Source organism: Anomaloglossus baeobatrachus, unplaced genomic scaffold, assembly GCF_048569485.1.
Source record: "Anomaloglossus baeobatrachus isolate aAnoBae1 unplaced genomic scaffold, aAnoBae1.hap1 Scaffold_756, whole genome shotgun sequence".
Taxonomy (NCBI): domain Eukaryota; kingdom Metazoa; phylum Chordata; class Amphibia; order Anura; family Aromobatidae; genus Anomaloglossus; species Anomaloglossus baeobatrachus.
In genome coordinates this window covers 16,956-38,484 of record NW_027445136.1, presented here as the reverse complement: position 1 = coordinate 38,484, position 21,529 = coordinate 16,956, and the positions used below count along the sequence as shown (strand labels likewise).

Genomic DNA, 21,529 nt, shown 5'->3' with positions numbered 1-21,529 from the left:
GGTTGGGGCGCAGTTGGTGGGGGGGGCGGCTGCGGACACGGCAGCGCCGAGTGGGTTTGTGTTTTGACAAGGTATGGGGTTTACTGCAGTGGTGTATACGGTTGTGGAGAGTGCGCATGCACCGCCGGCGGCATGGACGGGATCGGTGGTTAGTAGGCGCAGGTGCGGCAGGCAGAGTGAGGGCGCATGAGGCGGCAGGGGAGCATTTTCGGGCAGAGGCGGCAAGGGCTGTGACAGAGTGAGTGGTGAGGAGCGAAGAGGGGGATGAGGTGGTGCATTGGGCTGACAGTGGTCAAGTGTGAGAGTTATGGGTGCTTCAAAGGCCCGCTGGGGGGGGGCTCACTTGCTGGAGGATGTGAGGGATAAGATTTGAATGGGGGAACGTGTAGCAATAGTTTCGCTGCTCCCCCTGGAACAGTTTCACCTGGATTAGGTTAAGCCAAGTGATTCCAGGAAGGATAAGTAGAGGGAGGGGAGCGCCGGTGGAGGCTCACCCCTCGTACATTTGCAACGTGGCTGCGGGCATTTGCGTTTTTGGCAAGGGTATCGGGGGAAGGAATTGGGTAATTGGTTCGGCATGGTTCGGTTATATGGATCCATTTGGGGTGGCTTGTTAGGTCATATGGCGGTTTAGTCTGGCTTCAGTACGCCGTGTAATTTCAGCAAGGGAAGGTGTTGCGTGCCAGTATGCGGTAGGAGCATACGGGCACATCCTTATGGCTGCAGTGGATGGCGGCTCCTAGTCAGCCCCCCCCCTTTTGGGGGGTAGTTGGCTGTTCGGGGCGTGGAACCCCGGCGACACGGTCGATGAGGGTTTTTTGGGGGGAATAGAATGATGGGTGGTGCAGATTTGGCGCGGACGGTTGTCTTAAGCATACGTGTTGGGTTGTGGTAAGGAACATAGTAATTCTGCGTCTTTCTATTTATATTGGTGGATCTTTGCCTCCTTATTGGAAGTTTGTGCTGGGCTAGGGGACACCTGGTGGTTGTCAGTGGAAAGAGGGGTCAGGACGTGGCTTTGGGCAGGATGGGTGGGCCATTCGGGGCCCTCCTTGTCATGATTGGGTTTCTCTGTTGGTGGGTAGTGCCGGAAATGAGCTGTATATAGATGTATATATTTCGGCTTGTTCAAAACGTATCTTATCTGGAGGAGTCATCGGTGTATGCCTGCTTGGCTCCAGAATTGTCGGCGGTTTATTATGTGTCGTTGGACAGAGGGTGGGATTTGGTAAAGGCGGTGAGCCGTGGAGCATTGATGGCAAAGGTGGATTTGGAGGCGGCATTTAGGTTGTTACTGGTCCACCCTGCTAGCTAGCAGTTCTGGTGCTGCGGTGGGGAGGGGAGTTATTATTATGCTGATCGGTGGGGGCTAATGGGTTTTGTCTTATTTTATGTTCCGTTGGGGGCGGTTATTTCTTTGTGGAGTGGTTTGTGCGTGGTGTGTCCCAGCTTACACCTCTTATTCATTATAGGTTGATTCTCTTTACATCGGGTTGGCGGGTTGATGATTCGTTGAGGTTGTTTGTTTCATTGCAGATGGTGGTGGATACTCTTTTGGGCCTGTTGGCGCAGGCGAAGACTGAGGGTCCAACGCCAGTGATACAGTTTGTGGGGGATAAAGTTTGATGTTATGGTCAGAAAGGTAGGATTCGTGGGTAATGGTGTGGTCCTATGGGCTGCGATAGAGGCAGTTAGGTCAGCTAAGACGGTGCGGTTTCAGGCGGTGCAGTCTTTGCAGGGGCGGTCGAACCACGGGTGCAGAGTTACGCCGCTGGGGGGCGTGTCTGCTGGACGGCTGGCGATGGCTGCGCCAAGGGTGCAGCCATCGGATCATTTGTGTGTGGTCACGAAGGAGATCAATGACGATCTGATGGTGTAGGAGGTTTTTTCTTACGGCGATTTAGTGGCCGCGGATTGTGGCTGGGTAAGGTGGTGCCTGATGGAACGTAGCTGCGGTACTCGGATGCAGCGGGTCCAGTTGGTTTTCTGGTTGGGCATTGTGGGGTAGCGCTTCCAATCGGTGGTAGTAGTCGGGTTGGGGAGGTTGGCAGTTTTTCCAAGAGGAAGGTGTGCTGTCATTCTGACTATCAGTTGGTGGAGAATTCGATTAATAGTTGGTTTGCTAATCCTGGGGCCAAAGGTGGCGTACTTGCGACAGTTGGTTTCGCAATTGTATGCGTTTAAAAACAAAAAAAAAAAAAATGGTATGCGTGGCGCAACCAGTACTGGGGTTCGCCAAGGGAATAGCAGCTGCTTTGTTTCCTTCCAGTTCTGCAGGTCTCGGGAGTTGAGGCCGCGTAACAGACGAGGTGGGCACGGTGTGTCCTGAGGGCTTGTGGAGTCTGGTGTGGCTGTGTTGGGGAGCGGCTCGGTGCCCAGTGACTGAGGTTATTTGGGGCTGATATCCAGAAGTGTGGGTGGCGCAGATAACGTTGTTTGGGACAATGTGTGAGGAAGGCCCGGTGGAGTATTTGGTGGGGGCGTTGGCAGTGGTGATTAACGGTTTTCAGGCTGCTAGGCCGGCGTCAGCAGTGGAGCAGAGGGTGGCGGCTGTGGCTGTCTTGTTGAGGATTAGATGTGGAGAGATGTTTTCGCAGGATCTTAGTGCGCGGCAGGCCTTGAAGGGTTTGGTCGTAAGGGTGTGAGGCAGCGGGATACAAGGGTCCGTCTCCGTTGTTTTGTGGCAGCGTTTGGTGAGTGGTTTGTGGTGGCTATGTTCATCTGAGCACGAGCAGGTTTTGTTTCCCTTGTCCAAAACGGTTTGTGTTAGCCTTTTGGGAGGCTTTGAGATTGTGGGGTTGGTCAGCCCATCTACGGTTAGGAGCGGAGGTTGGATGTTGGAGGATGTGTCCGAGGTGGTGCAGTGGGTTGAGCGCCGGCTTTGTCGCTCACCGAATCAGATTAGGCGGGTGGTGAAGGTTGGTGTTGTTATACGCGGTCCCGGGTGCGGAATTTATGTTGTGAGGACGCCCAGGATTATTATTGTGTCGCGTTTGTTAAGGTACCATTTTGTGGCAGCGCTGCAGACTGGATTGCAGGTGGCGGGGGTGGGCGCCCGGAATACTACGGGTCGTCTTCCTTCTGGATTGGGCTTCCACGGAGGCCCCTCGGTGGGCTCAGAAAAGGGGTGGTGAGAAGTATTGGGAGGTGGGAGTCCTCTTGTTTCGGTGTTACGTTGGCCTCAGTTGTTATCGGGTTAAGGCCAATGGGGGCGTTTGAGTCTTTTGGGAGTGGAATGGGTTGGCGTAACAGGTTGGTGTTATCTGTGGGTTTATAACCTCTGGGTTTTGTGGTGAGGGTGTGCCTCATTTGGATATTTGGGCATTCGTTGGTTCTCGGGGCCTCGACGGTCTGAGGCTCGCCCAAATTTTGCCAGTGGGGTCTGGACGGGTCGATGGTACTGGTCCAGTGAGTGGGAGGCAGCGATTAGGTATCTCGAGAAGTTATTTATGAATGTTTTAAAAAAAAAATAAAAAAAAAAAAAAAAATTGTTGGTTTGTTGCATTGTGGAAGACATACCCGGGCTTAATCGTGGGGTAGTTTTTGATAGTGTGACCGGTTTGGAATGGCGTGTGGCTTGTGCGGTAGGCAGTATCAGTATCAATCGAGCCTTTATTGGGGGGCGGCGCCTAAAGTTGGTGGCGCTGAACTGGTGGTTTTGGTGATGCGATGGGGGTGCATCTTAACGTTCTTGGTGCTGTTTGTGGACGCTGGGATTGCGTGGAGGTGTGGTACAAGCTTTTGGTGTGTGGCGGGTCCAGGCCACGTAAGGAGTCACGTGCCCTGTCCTGTGGCGGGGGGTAGGTCTGGTCCAGAGGCGGTTGAAGGCAATGGTAACTGGACAGAGAGACACCATCTTGGTATGGTGGCTCCAGGTTCCGGGATGTTGCAGGCACGGGGTTCTGCAAAGTTGGAGGGTTAATCCGTAGGTGATTAATACCTCATCTCTGGGTCGGTGTGTTGCGGCCAGGGATACTGGGGTGAGAAGTGGTTCCTGGACTGGGCCTACTCAGGGTTGTATATTTACTGTATTGGTTACTGTGTTACCTATTGTTATTTGTTGGGGTCGCCCGTTGGACGGCGCCCCCTTGTGTTAGTATGTAAATAATAGGTAATAAAGGCTGCTGTGGCCAATTTTAAACCAAGTCACATGCAGTTCGTGTATTATTTACAGATGGTATTGGTGGGTAACACACATACAGCACGACTGGAGAATCCTTCCTCAATGGTCAAGAAAGCCATGGAACCCATAGGGTGGAGGGGCGACATGACTAGAGGGAAGGGAAGGAGTGATGGGGTTAATGGAAACAGGAATGGTTTGTTTATAAGGCAGAATAAAAGGGATTGGTGGGTAGGAGGAGTTCCCTGGAGGAAGAGGTGGGACAGTTGAGGGGTGTAAGTAAAGGACTTTGACTTACCCCCTCTCTCTTGACTTCCGGATATGGAACGATCCCCGCCCACCCTCCCTTGTGTTTAATACCGAGGGGAATTTTGTCTGGGTTGTTTCTTTGTCACAGCAGCGGGGGGTAGGTCTGGTCCAGAGGCGGTTGAAGGCAATGGTAACTGGACAGAGAGACACCATCTTGGTATGGTGGCTCCAGGTTCCGGGATGTTGCAGGCACGGGGTTCTGCAAAGTTGGAGGGTTAATCCGTAGGTGATTAATACCTCATCTCTGGGTCGGTGTGTTGCGGCCAGGGATACTGGGGTGAGAAGTGGTTCCTGGACTGGGCCTACTCAGGGTTGTATATTTACTGTATTGGTTACTGTGTTACCTATTGTTATTTGTTGGGGTCGCCCGTTGGACGGCGCCCCCTTGTGTTAGTATGTAAATAATAGGTAATAAAGGCTGCTGTGGCCAATTTTAAACCAAGTCACATGCAGTTCGTGTATTATTTACAGATGGTATTGGTGGGTAACACACATACAGCACGACTGGAGAATCCTTCCTCAATGGTCAAGATGCTGCAGTGACCACAGGTGTGAGAGGATCTACAATTGGCATCTGGTGTTATCTCTCTGCTTCCACTCCAAATAAAGTTACCTGTTGTTACCTGAACGTCAAATACTAAGAATGGGCGGCCTATGAAAGAATTAGTACTTTCATTAAGTATACTAAACCGGCTAATTGGGAATAGACAAACTGTAAAAAGCCCTCTGAGAAAGCCCCTCTCTAACCTTTGTTAGTAAGCTTTTCTGTAGCCTGCCTGTTGATGTATTTTCGGTTTGAACAGTGCACAACATGAAGAGACGGAACACTGGCGGCTTGTCACAATGCCCCCCGATGACATCACAATAGCGCTGCTGCCTAGAAAACAAGCTGCGCAGAAGAAGTTGTTCTTTGGGTGGGAGGGTGGGCTAGTGGAAGGAGGGGGCAATCTCTTTTTTTCCCGGGTGGTAGGGGGATGACAGGAGAAGGGAAGCGGGTGGTGAGAAAGGTACAGAGGGCAGGGTTTGGGGGCTGGGAAGGAAAGGGAAAAGATTAGGGTTTGGGGATGATGAAAGGGCTTTCTACGGGTAAGGATGGCAAAGGGTGGCAGTGACGGAAAGTCAGGCAACCTGTCCTGTCCGTCTTTTTGTATCGTGAATTGGAAAGACTGCAAGGGGGAGGGGAGTTGCTTGCGCCCTAAAGGAGGAGTTATTCAGATTCATTGCAGTGGGCGGCGGCTGCAAAACGCACCATTCTTCTTGTTTTTGCTCTGCAAAGCAGCCTTTTCAAGGGTTGGCTTGGGTGACAAAATGTCTTGTGTAGGCGTGGGTTTGTCTCCCTCTCGCTCTCTCTCCCTAAGATGTGTCCGGCATAGGCCAGGGTGCCACTCGAGGCCCAAACCAATTCTGGTTATCGCTTCTCGGCCTTTTGGCTAAGATCAAGTGTAGTCCCTTCATTGGGTTTGCCTTGGTCTTGGCTGGGAGGGGCCCGGGCTTGCACAACCGCCGGCCTCGGGGATTGTTGCGCCTTTTGGTGGTTACGTCCCCTTATGGCTGGTGGTTCCTGGGCTCGGGAGGCGATCACCTGCGGCACTGCGCTTTTGTGTGGTGGCCGATGACCGTTTTCTGAAATTTGCGGATGAAATCTCATCTGTTCTTATCAGTTTAATATCTGATACGTCCCCTATCTGGGGACCATATATTAAATGGATTTTTAGAACAGGGAGATGGAAAAAGAGCTTGCTCTGTCCACTCCACGCATTGACCTGGTATTGCAGTACCTCCAGGAACGGTGCACCCCTTCTTAACCCAGTTTCCAAAAGCAGAACTCGATTCACCTGATTCATATTAGCCCGATTAGCGAATTGAAATGAATTTTTATCTAACACACTTTTTACTTGCTTTATTCATCCAAATAGCAAACTCATCACCACTCAACTTCACCAACTCTGCTATGTCCCGTGCAGTATCTTGTTGTCAGTCTAATCTAGATCATGTGTAATTGAATGGAATAGATCCCTTTTGGACAAAGTGGAGTCAGATGCTGCAGTGACCACAGGTGTGAGAGGATCTACAATTGGCATCTGGTGTTATCTCTCTGCTTCCACTCCAAATAAAGTTACCTGTTGTTACCTGAACGTCAAATACTAAGAATGGGCGGCCTATGAAAGAATTAGTACTTTCATTAAGTATACTAAACCGGCTAATTGGGAATAGACAAACTGTAAAAAGCCCTCTGAGAAAGCCCCTCTCTAACCTTTGTTAGTAAGCTTTTCTGTAGCCTGCCTGTTGATGTATTTTCGGTTTGAACAGTGCACAACATGAAGAGACGGAACACTGGCGGCTTGTCACAATGCCCCCCGATGACATCACAATAGCGCTGCTGCCTAGAAAACAAGCTGCGCAGAAGAAGTTGTTCTTTGGGTGGGAGGGTGGGCTAGTGGAAGGAGGGGGCAATCTCTTTTTTTCCCGGGTGGTAGGGGGATGACAGGAGAAGGGAAGCGGGTGGTGAGAAAGGTACAGAGGGCAGGGTTTGGGGGCTGGGAAGGAAAGGGAAAAGATTAGGGTTTGGGGATGATGAAAGGGCTTTCTACGGGTAAGGATGGCAAAGGGTGGCAGTGACGGAAAGTCAGGCAACCTGTCCTGTCCGTCTTTTTGTATCGTGAATTGGAAAGACTGCAAGGGGGAGGGGAGTTGCTTGCGCCCTAAAGGAGGAGTTATTCAGATTCATTGCAGTGGGCGGCGGCTGCAAAACGCACCATTCTTCTTGTTTTTGCTCTGCAAAGCAGCCTTTTCAAGGGTTGGCTTGGGTGACAAAATGTCTTGTGTAGGCGTGGGTTTGTCTCCCTCTCGCTCTCTCTCCCTAAGATGTGTCCGGCATAGGCCAGGGTGCCACTCGAGGCCCAAACCAATTCTGGTTATCGCTTCTCGGCCTTTTGGCTAAGATCAAGTGTAGTATCTGTTCTTATCAGTTTAATATCTGATACGTCCCCTATCTGGGGACCATATATTAAATGGATTTTTAGAACAGGGAGATGGAAAAAGAGCTTGCTCTGTCCACTCCACGCATTGACCTGGTATTGCAGTACCTCCAGGAACGGTGCACCCCTTCTTAACCCAGTTTCCAAAAGCAGAACTCGATTCACCTGATTCATATTAGCCCGATTAGCGAATTGAAATGAATTTTTATCTAACACACTTTTTACTTGCTTTATTCATCCAAATAGCAAACTCATCACCACTCAACTTCACCAACTCTGCTATGTCCCGTGCAGTATCTTGTTGTCAGTCTAATCTAGATCATGTGTAATTGAATGGAATAGATCCCTTTTGGACAAAGTGGAGTCAGATGCTGCAGTGACCACAGGTGTGAGAGGATCTACAATTGGCATCTGGTGTTATCTCTCTGCTTCCACTCCAAATAAAGTTACCTGTTGTTACCTGAACGTCAAATACTAAGAATGGGCGGCCTATGAAAGAATTAGTACTTTCATTAAGTATACTAAACCGGCTAATTGGGAATAGACAAACTGTAAAAAGCCCTCTGAGAAAGCCCCTCTCTAACCTTTGTTAGTAAGCTTTTCTGTAGCCTGCCTGTTGATGTATTTTCGGTTTGAACAGTGCACAACATGAAGAGACGGAACACTGGCGGCTTGTCACAATGCCCCCCGATGACATCACAATAGCGCTGCTGCCTAGAAAACAAGCTGCGCAGAAGAAGTTGTTCTTTGGGTGGGAGGGTGGGCTAGTGGAAGGAGGGGGCAATCTCTTTTTTTCCCGGGTGGTAGGGGGATGACAGGAGAAGGGAAGCGGGTGGTGAGAAAGGTACAGAGGGCAGGGTTTGGGGGCTGGGAAGGAAAGGGAAAAGATTAGGGTTTGGGGATGATGAAAGGGCTTTCTACGGGTAAGGATGGCAAAGGGTGGCAGTGACGGAAAGTCAGGCAACCTGTCCTGTCCGTCTTTTTGTATCGTGAATTGGAAAGACTGCAAGGGGGAGGGGAGTTGCTTGCGCCCTAAAGGAGGAGTTATTCAGATTCATTGCAGTGGGCGGCGGCTGCAAAACGCACCATTCTTCTTGTTTTTGCTCTGCAAAGCAGCCTTTTCAAGGGTTGGCTTGGGTGACAAAATGTCTTGTGTAGGCGTGGGTTTGTCTCCCTCTCGCTCTCTCTCCCTAAGATGTGTCCGGCATAGGCCAGGGTGCCACTCGAGGCCCAAACCAATTCTGGTTATCGCTTCTCGGCCTTTTGGCTAAGATCAAGTGTAGTATCTGTTCTTATCAGTTTAATATCTGATACGTCCCCTATCTGGGGACCATATATTAAATGGATTTTTAGAACAGGGAGATGGAAAAAGAGCTTGCTCTGTCCACTCCACGCATTGACCTGGTATTGCAGTACCTCCAGGAACGGTGCACCCCTTCTTAACCCAGTTTCCAAAAGCAGAACTCGATTCACCTGATTCATATTAGCCCGATTAGCGAATTGAAATGAATTTTTATCTAACACACTTTTTACTTGCTTTATTCATCCAAATAGCAAACTCATCACCACTCAACTTCACCAACTCTGCTATGTCCCGTGCAGTATCTTGTTGTCAGTCTAATCTAGATCATGTGTAATTGAATGGAATAGATCCCTTTTGGACAAAGTGGAGTCAGATGCTGCAGTGACCACAGGTGTGAGAGGATCTACAATTGGCATCTGGTGTTATCTCTCTGCTTCCACTCCAAATAAAGTTACCTGTTGTTACCTGAACGTCAAATACTAAGAATGGGCGGCCTATGAAAGAATTAGTACTTTCATTAAGTATACTAAACCGGCTAATTGGGAATAGACAAACTGTAAAAAGCCCTCTGAGAAAGCCCCTCTCTAACCTTTGTTAGTAAGCTTTTCTGTAGCCTGCCTGTTGATGTATTTTCGGTTTGAACAGTGCACAACATGAAGAGACGGAACACTGGCGGCTTGTCACAATGCCCCCCGATGACATCACAATAGCGCTGCTGCCTAGGAAACAAGCTGCGCAGAAGAAGTTGTTCTTTGGGTGGGAGGGTGGGCTAGTGGAAGGAGGGGGCAATCTCTTTTTTTCCCGGGTGGTAGGGGGATGACAGGAGAAGGGAAGCGGGTGGTGAGAAAGGTACAGAGGGCAGGGTTTGGGGGCTGGGAAGGAAAGGGAAAAGATTAGGGTTTGGGGATGATGAAAGGGCTTTCTACGGGTAAGGATGGCAAAGGGTGGCAGTGACGGAAAGTCAGGCAACCTGTCCTGTCCGTCTTTTTGTATCGTGAATTGGAAAGACTGCAAGGGGGAGGGGAGTTGCTTGCGCCCTAAAGGAGGAGTTATTCAGATTCATTGCAGTGGGCGGCGGCTGCAAAACGCACCATTCTTCTTGTTTTTGCTCTGCAAAGCAGCCTTTTCAAGGGTTGGCTTGGGTGACAAAATGTCTTGTGTAGGCGTGGGTTTGTCTCCCTCTCGCTCTCTCTCCCTAAGATGTGTCCGGCATAGGCCAGGGTGCCACTCGAGGCCCAAACCAATTCTGGTTATCGCTTCTCGGCCTTTTGGCTAAGATCAAGTGTAGTATCTGTTCTTATCAGTTTAATATCTGATACGTCCCCTATCTGGGGACCATATATTAAATGGATTTTTAGAACAGGGAGATGGAAAAAGAGCTTGCTCTGTCCACTCCACGCATTGACCTGGTATTGCAGTACCTCCAGGAACGGTGCACCCCTTCTTAACCCAGTTTCCAAAAGCAGAACTCGATTCACCTGATTCATATTAGCCCGATTAGCGAATTGAAATGAATTTTTATCTAACACACTTTTTACTTGCTTTATTCATCCAAATAGCAAACTCATCACCACTCAACTTCACCAACTCTGCTATGTCCCGTGCAGTATCTTGTTGTCAGTCTAATCTAGATCATGTGTAATTGAATGGAATAGATCCCTTTTGGACAAAGTGGAGTCAGATGCTGCAGTGACCACAGGTGTGAGAGGATCTACAATTGGCATCTGGTGTTATCTCTCTGCTTCCACTCCAAATAAAGTTACCTGTTGTTACCTGAACGTCAAATACTAAGAATGGGCGGCCTATGAAAGAATTAGTACTTTCATTAAGTATACTAAACCGGCTAATTGGGAATAGACAAACTGTAAAAAGCCCTCTGAGAAAGCCCCTCTCTAACCTTTGTTAGTAAGCTTTTCTGTAGCCTGCCTGTTGATGTATTTTCGGTTTGAACAGTGCACAACATGAAGAGACGGAACACTGGCGGCTTGTCACAATGCCCCCCGATGACATCACAATAGCGCTGCTGCCTAGAAAACAAGCTGCGCAGAAGAAGTTGTTCTTTGGGTGGGAGGGTGGGCTAGTGGAAGGAGGGGGCAATCTCTTTTTTTCCCGGGTGGTAGGGGGATGACAGGAGAAGGGAAGCGGGTGGTGAGAAAGGTACAGAGGGCAGGGTTTGGGGGCTGGGAAGGAAAGGGAAAAGATTAGGGTTTGGGGATGATGAAAGGGCTTTCTACGGGTAAGGATGGCAAAGGGTGGCAGTGACGGAAAGTCAGGCAACCTGTCCTGTCCGTCTTTTTGTATCGTGAATTGGAAAGACTGCAAGGGGGAGGGGAGTTGCTTGCGCCCTAAAGGAGGAGTTATTCAGATTCATTGCAGTAGGCGGCGGCTGCAAAACGCACCATTCTTCTTGTTTTTGCTCTGCAAAGCAGCCTTTTCAAGGGTTGGCTTGGGTGACAAAATGTCTTGTGTAGGCGTGGGTTTGTCTCCCTCTCGCTCTCTCTCCCTAAGATGTGTCCGGCATAGGCCAGGGTGCCACTCGAGGCCCAAACCAATTCTGGTTATCGCTTCTCGGCCTTTTGGCTAAGATCAAGTGTAGTATCTGTTCTTATCAGTTTAATATCTGATACGTCCCCTATCTGGGGACCATATATTAAATGGATTTTTAGAACAGGGAGATGGAAAAAGAGCTTGCTCTGTCCACTCCACGCATTGACCTGGTATTGCAGTACCTCCAGGAACGGTGCACCCCTTCTTAACCCAGTTTCCAAAAGCAGAACTCGATTCACCTGATTCATATTAGCCCGATTAGCGAATTGAAATGAATTTTTATCTAACACACTTTTTACTTGCTTTATTCATCCAAATAGCAAACTCATCACCACTCAACTTCACCAACTCTGCTATGTCCCGTGCAGTATCTTGTTGTCAGTCTAATCTAGATCATGTGTAATTGAATGGAATAGATCCCTTTTGGACAAAGTGGAGTCAGATGCTGCAGTGACCACAGGTGTGAGAGGATCTACAATTGGCATCTGGTGTTATCTCTCTGCTTCCACTCCAAATAAAGTTACCTGTTGTTACCTGAACGTCAAATACTAAGAATGGGCGGCCTATGAAAGAATTAGTACTTTCATTAAGTATACTAAACCGGCTAATTGGGAATAGACAAACTGTAAAAAGCCCTCTGAGAAAGCCCCTCTCTAACCTTTGTTAGTAAGCTTTTCTGTAGCCTGCCTGTTGATGTATTTTCGGTTTGAACAGTGCACAACATGAAGAGACGGAACACTGGCGGCTTGTCACAATGCCCCCCGATGACATCACAATAGCGCTGCTGCCTAGAAAACAAGCTGCGCAGAAGAAGTTGTTCTTTGGGTGGGAGGGTGGGCTAGTGGAAGGAGGGGGCAATCTCTTTTTTTCCCGGGTGGTAGGGGGATGACAGGAGAAGGGAAGCGGGTGGTGAGAAAGGTACAGAGGGCAGGGTTTGGGGGCTGGGAAGGAAAGGGAAAAGATTAGGGTTTGGGGATGATGAAAGGGCTTTCTACGGGTAAGGATGGCAAAGGGTGGCAGTGACGGAAAGTCAGGCAACCTGTCCTGTCCGTCTTTTTGTATCGTGAATTGGAAAGACTGCAAGGGGGAGGGGAGTTGCTTGCGCCCTAAAGGAGGAGTTATTCAGATTCATTGCAGTGGGCGGCGGCTGCAAAACGCACCATTCTTCTTGTTTTTGCTCTGCAAAGCAGCCTTTTCAAGGGTTGGCTTGGGTGACAAAATGTCTTGTGTAGGCGTGGGTTTGTCTCCCTCTCGCTCTCTCTCCCTAAGATGTGTCCGGCATAGGCCAGGGTGCCACTCGAGGCCCAAACCAATTCTGGTTATCGCTTCTCGGCCTTTTGGCTAAGATCAAGTGTAGTATCTGTTCTTATCGCTTCTCGGCCTTTTGGCTAAGATCAAGTGTAGTGTTGTTCGAAGAGGTGGTTTAAGCTCCAGGCCACCTTAGTACAATGATACAATGCACACTGGAAGGTTGCGCTTGCTAGTACTCTGGGTGGATAGTATATTCATCTAGTGGAAAACATGGCCCTACCAGGATCGAGGCTATTAGACTGAGTAAGGATGGGGGGCTATGGTACAACGTGCCCCAGGACTGACGACCCTGGAGTGAGTCTGAGCTTGCTGGCTTGGGACCCCGGCAAGCCTTGGGCTCTGTAGCACACCGTACCTTGCCTTTTCATACTTTTTGAGCATATTACCCTATCCCGGCCTTCTGGCTAGGAAGGGAAATTTTTATAATCCCGGTCGGAGGTCTGGTCAGCTTTGGGCTGAGAAACTAACACCCGGTTGGAGGTCCGGGTCAGCTTCGGCTGAGAAACCAACACCCGGTTGGAGGTCTGGGTCAGCTTCGGCTGAGAAACCAACACCCGGTTGGAGGTCCGGTTAGCCTTGGGCTGAGAAACCAACACCGGTTGACGGTCCGGGCAGTTTCGGCTGCGAAACCAACAACTAGTAGCTCTCTACTCCACTTGGGTAAGATGCCTGGGTGGACGCTGGGAGCAACGACAAGGCTCAACCAGGCTTCGGCTTGGGGGAGCACCGAAGATCCCTGACCCTTGCTGTGGCCTTCTGGCTCGGAGGGACGGGGTTGATTTTTGGGGACCCTCTCCTCACGGTGGGGTCCACACGAATCCTAGCCTTTGCACTGTTTTTGGTGTGACTTCGGTCATGCATTTTTTGTGGTGCTTTGGAAAGCTTCATTAAATCAAAAATCTGTTCTTATCAGTTTAATATCTGATACGTCCCCTATCTGGGGACCATATATTAAATGGATTTTTAGAACAGGGAGATGGAAAAAGAGCTTGCTCTGTCCACTCCACGCATTGACCTGGTATTGCAGTACCTCCAGGAACGGTGCACCCCTTCTTAACCCAGTTTCCAAAAGCAGAACTCGATTCACCTGATTCATATTAGCCCGATTAGCGAATTGAAATGAATTTTTATCTAACACACTTTTTACTTGCTTTATTCATCCAAATAGCAAACTCATCACCACTCAACTTCACCAACTCTGCTATGTCCCGTGCAGTATCTTGTTGTCAGTCTAATCTAGATCATGTGTAATTGAATGGAATAGATCCCTTTTGGACAAAGTGGAGTCAGATGCTGCAGTGACCACAGGTGTGAGAGGATCTACAATTGGCATCTGGTGTTATCTCTCTGCTTCCACTCCAAATAAAGTTACCTGTTGTTACCTGAACGTCAAATACTAAGAATGGGCGGCCTATGAAAGAATTAGTACTTTCATTAAGTATACTAAACCGGCTAATTGGGAATAGACAAACTGTAAAAAGCCCTCTGAGAAAGCCCCTCTCTAACCTTTGTTAGTAAGCTTTTCTGTAGCCTGCCTGTTGATGTATTTTCGGTTTGAACAGTGCACAACATGAAGAGACGGAACACTGGCGGCTTGTCACAATGCCCCCCGATGACATCACAATAGCGCTGCTGCCTAGAAAACAAGCTGCGCAGAAGAAGTTGTTCTTTGGGTGGGAGGGTGGGCTAGTGGAAGGAGGGGGCAATCTCTTTTTTTCCCGGGTGGTAGGGGGATGACAGGAGAAGGGAAGCGGGTGGTGAGAAAGGTACAGAGGGCAGGGTTTGGGGGCTGGGAAGGAAAGGGAAAAGATTAGGGTTTGGGGATGATGAAAGGGCTTTCTACGGGTAAGGATGGCAAAGGGTGGCAGTGACGGAAAGTCAGGCAACCTGTCCTGTCCGTCTTTTTGTATCGTGAATTGGAAAGACTGCAAGGGGGAGGGGAGTTGCTTGCGCCCTAAAGGAGGAGTTATTCAGATTCATTGCAGTGGGCGGCGGCTGCAAAACGCACCATTCTTCTTGTTTTTGCTCTGCAAAGCAGCCTTTTCAAGGGTTGGCTTGGGTGACAAAATGTCTTGTGTAGGCGTGGGTTTGTCTCCCTCTCGCTCTCTCTCCCTAAGATGTGTCCGGCATAGGCCAGGGTGCCACTCGAGGCCCAAACCAATTCTGGTTATCGCTTCTCGGCCTTTTGGCTAAGATCAAGTGTAGTATCTGTTCTTATCAGTTTAATATCTGATACGTCCCCTATCTGGGGACCATATATTAAATGGATTTTTAGAACAGGGAGATGGAAAAAGAGCTTGCTCTGTCCACTCCACGCATTGACCTGGTATTGCAGTACCTCCAGGAACGGTGCACCCCTTCTTAACCCAGTTTCCAAAAGCAGAACTCGATTCACCTGATTCATATTAGCCCGATTAGCGAATTGAAATGAATTTTTATCTAACACACTTTTTACTTGCTTTATTCATCCAAATAGCAAACTCATCACCACTCAACTTCACCAACTCTGCTATGTCCCGTGCAGTATCTTGTTGTCAGTCTAATCTAGATCATGTGTAATTGAATGGAATAGATCCCTTTTGGACAAAGTGGAGTCAGATGCTGCAGTGACCACAGGTGTGAGAGGATCTACAATTGGCATCTGGTGTTATCTCTCTGCTTCCACTCCAAATAAAGTTACCTGTTGTTACCTGAACGTCAAATACTAAGAATGGGCGGCCTATGAAAGAATTAGTACTTTCATTAAGTATACTAAACCGGCTAATTGGGAATAGACAAACTGTAAAAAGCCCTCTGAGAAAGCCCCTCTCTAACCTTTGTTAGTAAGCTTTTCTGTAGCCTGCCTGTTGATGTATTTTCGGTTTGAACAGTGCACAACATGAAGAGACGGAACACTGGCGGCTTGTCACAATGCCCCCCGATGACATCACAATAGCGCTGCTGCCTAGAAAACAAGCTGCGCAGAAGAAGTTGTTCTTTGGGTGGGAGGGTGGGCTAGTGGAAGGAGGGGGCAATCTCTTTTTTTCCCGGGTGGTAGGGGGATGACAGGAGAAGGGAAGCGGGTGGTGAGAAAGGTACAGAGGGCAGGGTTTGGGGGCTGGGAAGGAAAGGGAAAAGATTAGGGTTTGGGGATGATGAAAGGGCTTTCTACGGGTAAGGATGGCAAAGGGTGGCAGTGACGGAAAGTCAGGCAACCTGTCCTGTCCGTCTTTTTGTATCGTGAATTGGAAAGACTGCAAGGGGGAGGGGAGTTGCTTGCGCCCTAAAGGAGGAGTTATTCAGATTCATTGCAGTGGGCGGCGGCTGCAAAACGCACCATTCTTCTTGTTTTTGCTCTGCAAAGCAGCCTTTTCAAGGGTTGGCTTGGGTGACAAAATGTCTTGTGTAGGCGTGGGTTTGTCTCCCTCTCGCTCTCTCTCCCTAAGATGTGTCCGGCATAGGCCAGGGTGCCACTCGAGGCCCAAACCAATTCTGGTTATCGCTTCTCGGCCTTTTGGCTAAGATCAAGTGTAGTATCTGTTCTTATCAGTTTAATATCTGATACGTCCCCTATCTGGGGACCATATATTAAATGGATTTTTAGAACAGGGAGATGGAAAAAGAGCTTGCTCTGTCCACTCCACGCATTGACCTGGTATTGCAGTACCTCCAGGAACGGTGCACCCCTTCTTAACCCAGTTTCCAAAAGCAGAACTCGATTCACCTGATTCATATTAGCCCGATTAGCGAATTGAAATGAATTTTTATCTAACACACTTTTTACTTGCTTTATTCATCCAAATAGCAAACTCATCACCACTCAACTTCACCAACTCTGCTATGTCCCGTGCAGTATCTTGTTGTCAGTCTAATCTAGATCATGTGTAATTGAATGGAATAGATCCCTTTTGGACAAAGTGGAGTCAGATGCTGCAGTGACCACAGGTGTGAGAGGATCTACAATTGGCATCTGGTGTTATCTCTCTGCTTCCACTCCAAATAAAGTTACCTGTTGTTACCTGAACGTCAAATACTAAGAATGGGCGGCCTATGAAAGAATTAGTACTTTCATTAAGTATACTAAACCGGCTAATTGGGAATAGACAAACTGTAAAAAGCCCTCTGAGAAAGCCCCTCTCTAACCTTTGTTAGTAAGCTTTTCTGTAGCCTGCCTGTTGATGTATTTTCGGTTTGAACAGTGCACAACATGAAGAGACGGAACACTGGCGGCTTGTCACAATGCCCCCCGATGACATCACAATAGCGCTGCTGCCTAGAAAACAAGCTGCGCAGAAGAAGTTGTTCTTTGGGTGGGAGGGTGGGCTAGTGGAAGGAGGGGGCAATCTCTTTTTTTCCCGGGTGGTAGGGGGATGACAGGAGAAGGGAAGCGGGTGGTGAGAAAGGTACAGAGGGCAGGGTTTGGGGGCTGGGAAGGAAAGGGAAAAGATTAGGGTTTGGGGATGATGAAAGGGCTTTCTACGGGTAAGGATGGCAAAGGGTGGCAGTGACGGAAAGTCAGGCAACCTGTCCTGTCCGTCTTTTTGTATCGTGAATTGGAAAGACTGCAAGGGGGAGGGGAGTTGCTTGCGCCCTAAAGGAGGAGTTATTCAGATTCATTGCAGTGGGCGGCGGCTGCAAAACGCACCATTCTTCTTGTTTTTGCTCTGCAAAGCAGCCTTTTCAAGGGTTGGCTTGGGTGACAAAATGTCTTGTGTAGGCGTGGGTTTGTCTCCCTCTCGCTCTCTCTCCCTAAGATGTGTCCGGCATAGGCCAGGGTGCCACTCGAGGCCCAAACCAATTCTGGTTATCGCTTCTCGGCCTTTTGGCTAAGATCAAGTGTAGTATCTGTTCTTATCAGTTTAATATCTGATACGTCCCCTATCTGGGGACCATATATTAAATGGATTTTTAGAACAGGGAGATGGAAAAAGAGCTTGCTCTGTCCACTCCACGCATTGACCTGGTATTGCAGTACCTCCAGGAACGGTGCACCCCTTCTTAACCCAGTTTCCAAAAGCAGAACTCGATTCACCTGATTCATATTAGCCCGATTAGCGAATTGAAATGAATTTTTATCTAACACACTTTTTACTTGCTTTATTCATCCAAATAGCAAACTCATCACCACTCAACTTCACCAACTCTGCTATGTCCCGTGCAGTATCTTGTTGTCAGTCTAATCTAGATCATGTGTAATTGAATGGAATAGATCCCTTTTGGACAAAGTGGAGTCAGATGCTGCAGTGACCACAGGTGTGAGAGGATCTACAATTGGCATCTGGTGTTATCTCTCTGCTTCCACTCCAAATAAAGTTACCTGTTGTTACCTGAACGTCAAATACTAAGAATGGGCGGCCTATGAAAGAATTAGTACTTTCATTAAGTATACTAAACCGGCTAATTGGGAATAGACAAACTGTAAAAAGCCCTCTGAGAAAGCCCCTCTCTAACCTTTGTTAGTAAGCTTTTCTGTAGCCTGCCTGTTGATGTATTTTCGGTTTGAACAGTGCACAACATGAAGAGACGGAACACTGGCGGCTTGTCACAATGCCCCCCGATGACATCACAATAGCGCTGCTGCCTAGAAAACAAGCTGCGCAGAAGAAGTTGTTCTTTGGGTGGGAGGGTGGGCTAGTGGAAGGAGGGGGCAATCTCTTTTTTTCCCGGGTGGTAGGGGGATGACAGGAGAAGGGAAGCGGGTGGTGAGAAAGGTACAGAGGGCAGGGTTTGGGGGCTGGGAAGGAAAGGGAAAAGATTAGGGTTTGGGGATGATGAAAGGGCTTTCTACGGGTAAGGATGGCAAAGGGTGGCAGTGACGGAAAGTCAGGCAACCTGTCCTGTCCGTCTTTTTGTATCGTGAATTGGAAAGACTGCAAGGGGGAGGGGAGTTGCTTGCGCCCTAAAGGAGGAGTTATTCAGATTCATTGCAGTGGGCGGCGGCTGCAAAACGCACCATTCTTCTTGTTTTTGCTCTGCAAAGCAGCCTTTTCAAGGGTTGGCTTGGGTGACAAAATGTCTTGTGTAGGCGTGGGTTTGTCTCCCTCTCGCTCTCTCTCCCTAAGATGTGTCCGGCATAGGCCAGGGTGCCACTCGAGGCCCAAACCAATTCTGGTTATCGCTTCTCGGCCTTTTGGCTAAGATCAAGTGTAGTATCTGTTCTTATCAGTTTAATATCTGATACGTCCCCTATCTGGGGACCATATATTAAATGGATTTTTAGAACAGGGAGATGGAAAAAGAGCTTGCTCTGTCCACTCCACGCATTGACCTGGTATTGCAGTACCTCCAGGAACGGTGCACCCCTTCTTAACCCAGTTTCGAAAAGCAGAACTCGATTCACCTGATTCATATTAGCCCGATTAGCGAATTGAAATGAATTTTTATCTAACACACTTTTTACTTGCTTTATTCATCCAAATAGCAAACTCATCACCACTCAACTTCACCAACTCTGCTATGTCCCGTGCAGTATCTTGTTGTCAGTCTAATCTAGATCATGTGTAATTGAATGGAATAGATCCCTTTTGGACAAAGTGGAGTCAGATGCTGCAGTGACCACAGGTGTGAGAGGATCTACAATTGGCATCTGGTGTTATCTCTCTGCTTCCACTCCAAATAAAGTTACCTGTTGTTACCTGAACGTCAAATACTAAGAATGGGCGGCCTATGAAAGAATTAGTACTTTCATTAAGTATACTAAACCGGCTAATTGGGAATAGACAAACTGTAAAAAGCCCTCTGAGAAAGCCCCTCTCTAACCTTTGTTAGTAAGCTTTTCTGTAGCCTGCCTGTTGATGTATTTTCGGTTTGAACAGTGCACAACATGAAGAGACGGAACACTGGCGGCTTGTCACAATGCCCCCCGATGACATCACAATAGCGCTGCTGCCTAGAAAACAAGCTGCGCAGAAGAAGTTGTTCTTTGGGTGGGAGGGTGGGCTAGTGGAAGGAGGGGGCAATCTCTTTTTTTCCCGGGTGGTAGGGGGATGACAGGAGAAGGGAAGCGGGTGGTGAGAAAGGTACAGAGGGCAGGGTTTGGGGGCTGGGAAGGAAAGGGAAAAGATTAGGGTTTGGGGATGATGAAAGGGCTTTCTACGGGTAAGGATGGCAAAGGGTGGCAGTGACGGAAAGTCAGGCAACCTGTCCTGTCCGTCTTTTTGTATCGTGAATTGGAAAGACTGCAAGGGGGAGGGGAGTTGCTTGCGCCCTAAAGGAGGAGTTATTCAGATTCATTGCAGTGGGCGGCGGCTGCAAAACGCACCATTCTTCTTGTTTTTGCTCTGCAAAGCAGCCTTTTCAAGGGTTGGCTTGGGTGACAAAATGTCTTGTGTAGGCGTGGGTTTGTCTCCCTCTCGCTCTCTCTCCCTAAGATGTGTCCGGCATAGGCCAGGGTGCCACTCGAGGCCCAAACCAATTCTGGTTATCGCTTCTCGGCCTTTTGGCTAAGATCAAGTGTAGTATCTGTTCTTATCAGTTTAATATCTGATACGTCCCCTATCTGGGGACCATATATTAAATGGATTTTTAGAACAGGGAGATGGAAAAAGAGCTTGCTCTGTCCACTCCACGCATTGACCTGGTATTGCAGTACCTCCAGGAACGGTGCACCCCTTCTTAACCCAGTTTCCAAAAGCAGAACTCGATTCACCTGATTCATATTAGCCCGATTAGCGAATTGAAATGAATTTTTATCTAACACACTTTTTACTTGCTTTATTCATCCAAATAGCAAACTCATCACCACTCAACTTCACCAACTCTGCTATGTCCCGTGCAGTATCTTGTTGTCAGTCTAATCTAGATCATGTGTAATTGAATGGAATAGATCCCTTTTGGACAAAGTGGAGTCAGATGCTGCAGTGACCACAGGTGTGAGAGGATCTACAATTGGCATCTGGTGTTATCTCTCTGCTTCCACTCCAAATAAAGTTACCTGTTGTTACCTGAACGTCAAATACTAAGAATGGGCGGCCTATGAAAGAATTAGTACTTTCATTAAGTATACTAAACCGGCTAATTGGGAATAGACAAACTGTAAAAAGCCCTCTGAGAAAGCCCCTCTCTAACCTTTGTTAGTAAGCTTTTCTGTAGCCTGCCTGTTGATGTATTTTCGGTTTGAACAGTGCACAACATGAAGAGACGGAACACTGGCGGCTTGTCACAATGCCCCCCGATGACATCACAATAGCGCTGCTGCCTAGAAAACAAGCTGCGCAGAAGAAGTTGTTCTTTGGGTGGGAGGGTGGGCTAGTGGAAGGAGGGGGCAATCTCTTTTTTTCCCGGGTGGTAGGGGGATGACAGGAGAAGGGAAGCGGGTGGTGAGAAAGGTACAGAGGGCAGGGTTTGGGGGCTGGGAAGGAAAGGGAAAAGATTAGGGTTTGGGGATGATGAAAGGGCTTTCTACGGGTAAGGATGGCAAAGGGTGGCAGTGACGGAAAGTCAGGCAACCTGTCCTGTCCGTCTTTTTGTATCGTGAATTGGAAAGACTGCAAGGGGGAGGGGAGTTGCTTGCGCCCTAAAGGAGGAGTTATTCAGATTCATTGCAGTGGGCGGCGGCTGCAAAACGCACCATTCTTCTTGTTTTTGCTCTGCAAAGCAGCCTTTTCAAGGGTTGGCTTGGGTGACAAAATGTCTTGTGTAGGCGTGGGTTTGTCTCCCTCTCGCTCTCTCTCCCTAAGATGTGTCCGGCATAGGCCAGGGTGCCACTCGAGGCCCAAACCAATTCTGGTTATCGCTTCTCGGCCTTTTGGCTAAGATCAAGTGTAGTATCTGTTCTTATCAGTTTAATATCTGATACGTCCCCTATCTGGGGACCATATATTAAATGGATTTTTAGAACAGGGAGATGGAAAAAGAGCTTGCTCTGTCCACTCCACGCATTGACCTGGTATTGCAGTACCTCCAGGAACGGTGCACCCCTTCTTAACCCAGTTTCCAAAAGCAGAACTCGATTCACCTGATTCATATTAGCCCGATTAGCGA

At 48.5% G+C, this 21,529-nt stretch overlaps 12 non-coding genes and 1 pseudogene across 12 annotated transcripts; all 13 read left to right on the top strand.

Annotated features, from left to right (window-relative positions):
- Positions 1-6,044: 6,044 nt before the first annotated feature.
- On the top strand, positions 6,045-6,229 carry LOC142287703 (U2 spliceosomal RNA). Its single transcript, XR_012748618.1, has one exon. It is a non-coding gene; the product is annotated as a U2 spliceosomal RNA (small nuclear RNA).
- A 1,117-nt stretch (positions 6,230-7,346) lies between these two features.
- LOC142287726 (U2 spliceosomal RNA) lies at positions 7,347-7,537 on the top strand. The gene has a single exon (XR_012748637.1). It is a non-coding gene; the product is annotated as a U2 spliceosomal RNA (small nuclear RNA).
- Positions 7,538-8,654: 1,117 nt separating this feature from the next.
- On the top strand, positions 8,655-8,845 carry LOC142287725 (U2 spliceosomal RNA). The gene has a single exon (XR_012748636.1). It is a non-coding gene; the product is annotated as a U2 spliceosomal RNA (small nuclear RNA).
- A 1,117-nt stretch (positions 8,846-9,962) lies between these two features.
- Positions 9,963-10,153, top strand: LOC142287724 (U2 spliceosomal RNA). The gene has a single exon (XR_012748635.1). It is a non-coding gene; the product is annotated as a U2 spliceosomal RNA (small nuclear RNA).
- Positions 10,154-11,270: 1,117 nt separating this feature from the next.
- LOC142287723 (U2 spliceosomal RNA) lies at positions 11,271-11,461 on the top strand. Its single transcript, XR_012748634.1, has one exon. It is a non-coding gene; the product is annotated as a U2 spliceosomal RNA (small nuclear RNA).
- A 1,117-nt stretch (positions 11,462-12,578) lies between these two features.
- Positions 12,579-12,742, top strand: LOC142287709 (U2 spliceosomal RNA; annotated as a pseudogene).
- A 685-nt stretch (positions 12,743-13,427) lies between these two features.
- Positions 13,428-13,620, top strand: LOC142287701 (U2 spliceosomal RNA). Its single transcript, XR_012748616.1, has one exon. It is a non-coding gene; the product is annotated as a U2 spliceosomal RNA (small nuclear RNA).
- Positions 13,621-14,737: 1,117 nt separating this feature from the next.
- LOC142287722 (U2 spliceosomal RNA) lies at positions 14,738-14,928 on the top strand. Its single transcript, XR_012748633.1, has one exon. It is a non-coding gene; the product is annotated as a U2 spliceosomal RNA (small nuclear RNA).
- A 1,117-nt stretch (positions 14,929-16,045) lies between these two features.
- LOC142287721 (U2 spliceosomal RNA) lies at positions 16,046-16,236 on the top strand. Its single transcript, XR_012748632.1, has one exon. It is a non-coding gene; the product is annotated as a U2 spliceosomal RNA (small nuclear RNA).
- A 1,117-nt stretch (positions 16,237-17,353) lies between these two features.
- On the top strand, positions 17,354-17,544 carry LOC142287720 (U2 spliceosomal RNA). Its single transcript, XR_012748631.1, has one exon. It is a non-coding gene; the product is annotated as a U2 spliceosomal RNA (small nuclear RNA).
- Positions 17,545-18,661: 1,117 nt separating this feature from the next.
- On the top strand, positions 18,662-18,852 carry LOC142287718 (U2 spliceosomal RNA). Its single transcript, XR_012748629.1, has one exon. It is a non-coding gene; the product is annotated as a U2 spliceosomal RNA (small nuclear RNA).
- Positions 18,853-19,969: 1,117 nt separating this feature from the next.
- Positions 19,970-20,160, top strand: LOC142287717 (U2 spliceosomal RNA). The gene has a single exon (XR_012748628.1). It is a non-coding gene; the product is annotated as a U2 spliceosomal RNA (small nuclear RNA).
- A 1,117-nt stretch (positions 20,161-21,277) lies between these two features.
- Positions 21,278-21,468, top strand: LOC142287716 (U2 spliceosomal RNA). Its single transcript, XR_012748627.1, has one exon. It is a non-coding gene; the product is annotated as a U2 spliceosomal RNA (small nuclear RNA).
- The last annotated feature ends 61 nt before the right edge of the window (positions 21,469-21,529 follow it).